The sequence below is a fragment of the Schistocerca serialis genome, chromosome 3 (assembly GCF_023864345.2).
Source record: "Schistocerca serialis cubense isolate TAMUIC-IGC-003099 chromosome 3, iqSchSeri2.2, whole genome shotgun sequence".
Classification (NCBI taxonomy): domain Eukaryota; kingdom Metazoa; phylum Arthropoda; class Insecta; order Orthoptera; family Acrididae; genus Schistocerca; species Schistocerca serialis.
Genome location: NC_064640.1, coordinates 920,120,066 through 920,129,529, shown reverse-complemented (window position 1 = coordinate 920,129,529; position 9,464 = coordinate 920,120,066).

Sequence of the window (9,464 nt, the reverse complement as noted above, 5' to 3'; positions counted from 1 at the left end):
ACACGCGCGCGCGCGCGCACACACACACACACACACACACACACACACACACACACACACACACACACACACATTTTACGAGCTTCCCAAAATCTAAAAACCTGACAATCCTAGATCTCCCATTGTGTGTTGCCATCCAACACTACCGATCTCAATGTCCTTCTGACATAAACCCACTACTTCATTCCTTCTAAACCTTACCAATTACATCCTCACACACAAATACTTCTCCTTTTAGAGGAAGGTACACTGCCAGGAAAAAAATCTCAACACCAAAAAATAATTAATGTAGACATGCATGCACTGTGTTGTACAACTTCTTGATGTCAGTTTATGGGATGGAGCTTCATGCTTTTGCACTTGATCAGTCAACACAGGGACGGTTACTGCTCCTTGTGGATGACACTGGAGATGTTGTTTTATGATGTCCCATATGTGCTTGATTGAATGCTGATCTCGTGATTGAGTAGGCCAATGCAACATTTCATCACTCTGTAGAGCATGTGGGGTTACAACAGTAGTACATAGGTGAACTTTATCCTGTTCAAAAATAGCTGGCCGGTGTGGCCAAGCGGTTAAAGGCGCTTCAGTCTGGAACCGCGCGACCGCTATGGTCGCAGGTTCGAATCCTGCCTTGGGCATGGATGTGTGTGATGTCCTTAGGTTAGTTAGGTTTAAGTAGTTCTAAGTTCTAGGGGACTGATGACCTTAGATGTTAAGTCCCATAGTGCTCAGAGCCATTTGAACCATTTTGTTCAAAAATATTCCCTGTAATGCTGTTCATGAATGGCAGCACAACAGGTTGAATCACCAGATTGACATACAAATTTACAGTCAGGATGCATGGACTAATCACATGATTTCTTCTGGTGTCATACAAAACCGTACCCCACATCATAACTCCAGATGTAGGTCCTGTGTGTCTAGCACATGAACAGGTAGATTGCAGGCACTCAACAGGCTTCCTTATAACCAACACGCATCCATAAGTGGCACTCAGGTAGAACCAACTTTCATCTCAAAACACAACAGACCTCCACCCTGGCCTCCAATGAGCCACTTGACACCACTGAAGCCACAAATGACAGAGGTTTTGGGGTCAGTGGAAGGCACATTACAGGGCATCTGGTTCAGAGCTGTCCTTGAAGCAACCAATTTGTAACAATTTGTTGTGTCACTGTGGTGCTAACTGCTGCTCAAATTGCTGCTGCAGATGCAGCACAATTCACCAGAGCCACACACCGAATATGATGGTCTTCCCTCTCAGTAGAGACATGTGACCATCCAGAACCCTCATCTTCTTGTGACTGTACTTTCTTGTGACCACTGCTGCCAGTGATCATGTACAGTGGTTACATCTCTGCCAAGTCTTACTGCAATATCACAGAAGGAACATCCAGTTTCTCATAGCTCTATTACATGAACTTGCTCAAACTCAGTGAGGTGCTGATAATGGCATTTTGTTGCCTTAAAGGTGTACTTGACTAACATCAACTCATTATGTTTAGTCCTAAAGGTCACCAATGCTATGGTCATTACAGCGTGTGTTTAATGAAACCTGATTTGCATCCTCATAGTGGCACTACTAGTGGCCCTCTTATGCGACAATGACAGCAATATGCAGTTAACAGTGCGCATTATATAACTTGCTATACAATCACCAAAACGAATTATACTGTCCAGTAAGATGACACTTTGCATTGACACATGTGACACATGGGTGTCATGCACATGATGTCAGAGCACAGATTTTCACATGAGGTATTAGGTCTTTGATATTTACCCTGGACTTTGACTCTGAATGTTATAGTATGTTTCTGAGAGCTAGGGTGTCACAGAACTTTCTGATGCATTGATGTTGTTCGTTTGGTATTACTTCCATGAGTCTAACACAACTCGACATAGAGATGTTACCTGGTTGCTCGCCATTCACAGACTTTCACTTTAATCAACATAAGTACCTCACTAACAAGTTAAACTCTGCTTGCTTTGCATTATTAGTAGAGAGTGTAGCAGAACTGTCTACTTTGCTTACATCCATTCGGCTATCACCTATGGTCTAACCCTATGGGGTCATAATAAGGCAAACGTGAAAAACGATATTCACCTTACAAAAACGGGCTGTTAGAATAATTTCAAACAGTACAAGGCTAACACCTTCCAAACAGTTATTGCAACACTTAAATATTCTACTCTTACCATGCCTTATATAAAAAAGTGTTGTTAATATAAAAATGCACATTGATAATTATAAAACCAACTAAGATCTTCATTCCTACAATACAAGAATGTGCAATGACATCCACATAAAAAGAGTAAACAAGGCTTTTAACACAACAACAAACCAATATTCAGGGTACTATTTTGTACAACAAATTTCCAACTCAGCTAAGAGAAATAAAAACATTCAAGGAAACAATATTTAAATTCTTAATGACCAACTGCTATTACAGTGTAAATGAATACCTGCCCTTGTAGCAAGTAACTACATTCATTTACTGAAAGTTAATAGTACCACAAATCAAATGCTTGTCACAGCCTCAATGAAAATTTTTCTGAACAAAAGTGTTAAATCAATTATTTACTTGTAATGTATTTCATGTAAACGATCCTTCTCATACTTTTATATTATTACAGTAATCAAAGTTGTACTGCCCAAAAATATTGTGATGGGTACAATGAACCATTGTAGTATGTAGGAAACTGTACACCCTTATCTTATTTTTGTTATACTATGTTCTTTGACAAAATCCATACAATGTACATTGTCGCTGAATGAATAAACTACTACTACTAATACTACTACTACACAGAATGTTGATTTTGGGGGAGGGGTGGCTATTTAAAGACAGGCACAAGAACATTATGTGATTTATAAAATTACTCAATGTTTTTAAATTTTGCTAAGTTAGATTTCACTATTTTGTGTGGACTTGCGGACTTTACTATTATCTCGTTTATGAGAAATGCTTCAGGTTAATAAATGATAAAAGCATGTGGAACATCATTAAGTTTTTGTAGTCTGAAATCCCCTATCTACAAGTAAGGCATCTATCCTGAAATCCATATTTTATGATCTTCAGTTATCCAAAATCTTAATTAGTGACTGAATTAATCAGTGAGAGTTGTTCTCGGATTCAGAAAAAAATATAGCAAAAAAATTATGTCTTCTAAGTTCAAAATCTTGCCGATATTAAAGCAAAATAGGCCATTCAAATTATGAGTGTCCAAACATTAATTCGCCATAACATTTAATTTCTGAGCCTTCTAATGAAAATATGCCATTTTAATCAGGAAGATAAATACAAACAATTGAACAATTTTAAATGGCATTTCACATAAATAAAAATTTTACATATTCCTGTATATCTTACATATTGCATGTATGACAGCAATAAATACAGAATGAAAAAGTGAATGAATTTCAGTTATTCATGTGGGCAGAAAACACAACAGTTGGAGTATTTTACAACTTGCTACATCTCTTCACCCTCCAACTGAATTAAACAGACTGTTATTGACAATTAGCTTACTGGATAATTCAGTGGTCTATAAGAGTCTATTACATGTATCAAAATACATAAAAAAGAAACAATGTTACCATAATGCTTTAAACTAATTTTCAAATCAGGTATCCTAAATGTTACCTAACAGCTTCCCCCGGCCATCTTATGACATAAAATTTTACAAAATTTCTAAACATACAAGTGCATAGCATTGTACACTCCTGGAAATGGAAAAAAGAACACGTTGACACCGGTGTGTCAGACCCACCATACTTGCTCCGGACACTGCGAGAGGGCTGTACAAGCAATGATCACACGCACGGCACAGCGGACACACCAGGAACCGCGGTGTTGGCCGTCGAATGGCGCTAGCTGTGCAGCATTTGTGCACCGCCGCCGTCAGTGTCAGCCAGTTTGCCGTGGCATACGGAGCTCCATCGCAGTCTTTAACACTGGTAGCATGCCACGACAGCGTGGACGTGAACCGTATGTGCAGTTGACGGACTTTGAGCAAGGGCGTATAGTGGGCATGCGGGAGGCCGGGTGGACGTACCGCCGAATTGCTGAACACATGGGGCATGAGGTCTCCACGGTACATCGATGTTGTCGCCAGTGGTCGGCGGAAGATGCACGTGCCCGTCAACCTGGGACCGGACCGCAGCGACGCACGGATGCACTCCAAGACCGTAGGATCCTACGCAGTGCCGTAGGGGACCGCACCGCCACTTCCCAGCAAATTAGGGACACAGTTGCTCCTGGGGTATCGGCGAGGACCATTCGCAACCGTCTCCATGAAGCTGGGCTACGGTCCCGCACACCGTTAGGCCGTCTTCCGCTCACGCCCCAACATCGTGCAGCCCGCCTCCAGTGGTGTCGCGACAGGCGTGAATGGAGGGACGAATGGAGACGTGTCGTCTTCAGCGATGAGAGTCGCTTCTGCCTTGGTGCCAATGATGGTCGTATGCGTGTTTGGCGCCGTGCAGGTGAGCGCCACAATCAGGACTGCATACGACCGAGGCACACAGGGCCAACACCCGGCATCATGGTGTGGGGAGCGATCTCCTACACTGGCCGTACACCACTGGTGATCGTCAAGGGGACACTGAATAGTGCACGGTACATCCAAACCGTCATCAAACCCATCGTTCTACCATTCCTAGACCGGCAAGGGAACTTGCTGTTCCAACAGGACAATGCACGTCCGCATGTATCCCGTGCCACCCAACGTGCTCTAGAAGGTGTAAGTCAACTACCCTGGCCAGCAAAATCTCCGGATCTGTCCCCCATTGAGCATGTTTGGGACTGGATGAAGCGTCGTCTCACGCGGTCTGCACGTCCAGCACGAACGCTGGTCCAACTGAGGCGCCAGGTGGAAATGGCATGGCAAGTCGTTCCACAGGACTACATCCAGCATCTCTACGATCGTCTCCATGGGAGAATAGCAGCCTGCATTGCTGCGAAAGGTGGATATACACTGTACTAGTGCCGACATTGTGCATGCTCTGCTGCCTGTGTCTATGTGCCTGTGGTTCTGTCAGTGTGATCATGTGATGTATCTGACCCCAGGAATGTGTCAATAAAGTTTCCCCTTCCTGGGACAATGAATTCACGGTGTTCTTATTTCAATTTCCAGGAGTGTATGTACATAACTATAATATTTCAAAACACATTTATATCAGAGAACTTCATGGGCCATAACTTATTCTTGATATTTCCCAATTTTTTCACTGTGTTAACACAGTTCATTACTCATTATTGGCACCATCTTCACAAAAACCACTCTCACGGTTTGCTGTAGGTCCTTTCTGTGATTTCTCCTTCAAATTTTCACTCACGTCCATTGTATTGTATTGTATTGTATTGTACTGATGCAAAGTGGTGTTCAGCATTTACAAACAAGGATAGACAAACAAATTTCCTAAATTAGTGCACTAGTAATTTCTATCTCTATATTTCTAGTAAGAATGATTATTCATTAATTGGAAATTTACTTATTATAAATGAACATAACTGTCAGTATAATGTCACACAGAAAATTTACAACAACGCATGTATATAAATCAAATGAGAATGGAAGCTGCTTTATTTACTCAACGGGTCTCCTCTGACTCTGGCCAATTAACCTTCTTGAAATGAAGTTAGTGAAATACTCTGCATGTTTAATTCCTGTTAGAAAATAACAACATCAAAGAAATGAACTGTGCAGCAATTTATATTAAACAAGTCACTAAATAAATTAGTAATTCACATAGCTTCATTAAATAATTTTTAGTATTTTATCATTTTTTTTATAAAAGAATCACTCTGTTTCTGACAACAGTGCTGTAATGTCCAGCAGCTTCTCAACAAGTAATGTCATATTTCTTGGGCATGTCATCACAACAAAAGAACATTCTCTTGTATATCATTTCACTTTCCAATTTATCAATGCTCATTATACTGCTTATTTATTCCCTTACAAACATGTTGACTGAAGAGATACTTTTGCAAAAGAAACTATTACAAAGACAGGATCCCTAACTATTGCTGTTTCATATATACTTCATAGTACTTCATATTCACTTTATATTTCACCAAATCATTATTATATACTTCTCCATTACATAATACATTGCTGCTTCATATATTTCATTCTGCTTGGCTTTATACACAAAAAAATGACTATTTGATAGTTCTCAACAGCAACCACCCACATTAACAGCAAGACGTTACTCTCTACCACATAGCAGAGAAAAACTTATTCAAATGATCACTTTATTTTCCTCGTGTCTGAAGAGCAAGTCTCTGACACACTTTGTTCTCACTGAAATTTAGTGTATGCAACATTTATTTTTACTGCAATATTCTTAATCTTGGTCTGAAAGACTTATAATATGGTACACACGTATTGAAAAGATGAACTTTCATACAGACAACTGAACGTAATTACATTTTACATTGGACCAATGGCTTTCTGGGTTAACTGCTTCTCAAAGCTAATTGGACCATCACAATTATAAACAATTCAAGAGTAAAAAAAAATTTTTTTTTTTTTTGTACCATAAATATGTTCCATTAGGTGGGCTGTACTGAGTGAGCTAATATGAATTTTGTCTATTAGCCACATTTGCAGATATAGATAAAAAACTGAAATCCACTAGTAAGAGTAATTTATTTTTGGATTTAACAATTTCTCCTACAGTTGTACTTGTTTGACTTAGGTTAAGTGTTTATTGCTTTATGACACTCCATGAAATATGAGCTGTGGATGGAGTCATTTTCCTTTCATGTTGAAGATTGTTGATAAAGTGAAGCTGGAATTAAATGTATCAGTAAAATCTGCGGTTAAGGGGATTGGTTCAGTTAACACCAAATAATTTTATACAAACACCTAATAAATTACATAAATGTAAGCTTTGCACTTTCAAGTAAAATCCATTTTTCATGCAGTTTCATTTACTTTCTGTTGGAAAATGCCTGGAAATTCAACTTTATGTTGACCTCTAAAGGCTAAATATAGGAGTGCTTGTTCTGATTTCATGAGTAATTTCAAAGAAACATATTCTAGTGCCCAAGAATTACCACATATAACATTACAGCCCTTGTTGGTTTATTGGTTTATTGATCCATCTTTAAGCAATTTTCATGCAGTTGATGTCGTCATTTTACATACACTATATAACTACAAAAAAAGTCATACATTTTTAACATTCTGAATGAGTAAATATGTTTTATACTGCACACGTTTAGTAGTCATTAAACATAAATGTGTCATGCAGAATGACAAAAGGAGATACTGTAAGTGTAACAATACACATGCTAAGAAAAACATTTTAACAAATATAAACAGGCTTAATACATGTTAACCATTAGGAAAATGCATTATGTAAATAAAGCACAACAGCATGGTACAATAACATTTTCAGAAGAACTTATGTAATAGGGTGGTCATGTCATACAGCAGTTAGCTATTGGCCACAGTTCGCGAACAGCTGAAGGTACTTTTGACTACAGTCAGCGATCCTGAGTCTGCTGCCTTGAGGTGTAGCAGTGGTGGATCATCCGATATATCATATGGGAAACTTCAGGTGTCACTTGTTTGACCCACAGGCTCTGCTACTGAGGCAGCCTCCAGATGGCCCAGCAAGGGGTGTCCGCCTTGACTGCAGTGAGAATTGTGGGTGATAATGCTTTCACATCAGTCTTTCAGCAGGGTCTGAGCAGGCAAATGGGGGTTGGGGTTTGCTGTGTATTGGGATCTCCACAGTTAAGTATGTTATAGAGCCTCATAGAGAAATAGCATTCAGGGCCTGCAAGAAAGCCAATGTGTACTGAATACATCTGCCAGAAGGCCACATCCAAAAAAGTGGAGGAATCCTTGCATGCAGCTATCAAGCATGCAGGCTGCAGTCATCTGCGAGTTCTGGCTGGTTTTGGCACCAATGATGCCTGTTACATAAGTTCTGAGCCTATCCTCAGTTCATACCAGTGGCTCGTGGAAGTGGACAAGCCTGCTGGCCTCGCCTGTGGGGTGCAACCAGAGCTGGCAATTTGCAGCATTGTTTCCAGAGGTGATTGGGTTCCTTTGGTTTGGAGACCAGTGGAGTGTCTCAACCAAAGGCTATGTTGGCTCTGTGATGATCTGGGCTGCAGATTTCTGGAGCTATGTTATTGGGTGGAGAGTTGTAGGACTCCTCTTGACAGGTCACGGGTGCACTACACAAAGGTAGGAGCTACTCGGGGAGCAAGAGTATTTGTGGAGTGCACAAGGGGTTTTTTTAAAGGCTAGGTGATAGTTTGTATTTGTATTTCCATTTTATTTGTCTCATAACATACATTTACAAATCTACTGATGATGCTGTACAGGAGACACAAATTTCAGCCTTACGATGTACATAATTACACAATTCCCTACCACTATTTTTACCAGTACTGGTTGATATTGTTATTCTTATGATGTGATAGTACATTATCTTTACATATGTGTACAATATTATGCACAATGCCATAATATTAAACAATCACACTAGTCAAATGATGATTTCATCATTCATAAATTCCTCAGTTGAATAGTAGTATTTTCCACCAGGAGATCACATAGTTTTCTCTTTAGCGAACCTATCTCCATCGTCAGTACATCTCTACCCTTGAGTTTATTGTAAATTTTCAGTCCCATGTACTAGGGTGTCCATTGGTAGAGTTTCAAGAGCTGTTGTGGAAGCATGAAATTATCTTTGTGTCTAGTGTTGTACATATGTTTGAAATGGTTTTCTTCCCTTAGCTCAGGTTTATTATGTAAAAAGATGATAATTTCAAATATGTACAGTGAAGGGATAGGTAATATTTTTAGGTTATTGAATAATGGGTGGAAGGATGTTCTGGGAGGGGCAGCACATATTTTTCTAACAACTCTTTTTTAAAGTAGCAGGATTCATGACATGTAGCTTGAATTTCCCCAAAAAATTAAACCGTATCTAATTACAGATTCAAAGTAACTATGGTTCATCATTGCAGCTTACGTCTGTTATACCAGATTCATTGCAAAGGCAAGGCTGTTTAATGTTGCAGTTAATAATCTGTATGTGCTAGCCAGCTTAGATTTTTGTCCAAGTTTAGTCCCAAGAATTTAAATGACTGAGCTTGGTCCATAACTTGATTTTTATATACAATACTGAAGTCACCGATTTTTGATTGATTGGTTCTAAATTGTGTAAACAAGGTCTTTGAAAAGTTAAGTTTATGGCCATTATGTTGAAACCATGTATGTAGGTTGTTTAGTGTGTTTATAACACCATCCAGAATTTCTCCCACATTTTGTTTTTCAAAGAGTACATAAGTACTATCAGCAAACATGACTGTCTAGGCACTGATATTAAGAAACTAGACTAAACTCCATCCGAACAGGCATTGGAAGGCCCAACGGTACCGACCGGCCGCTGTATCATCCTCAGCCCACCAGCATCACTGGATGCGGATATG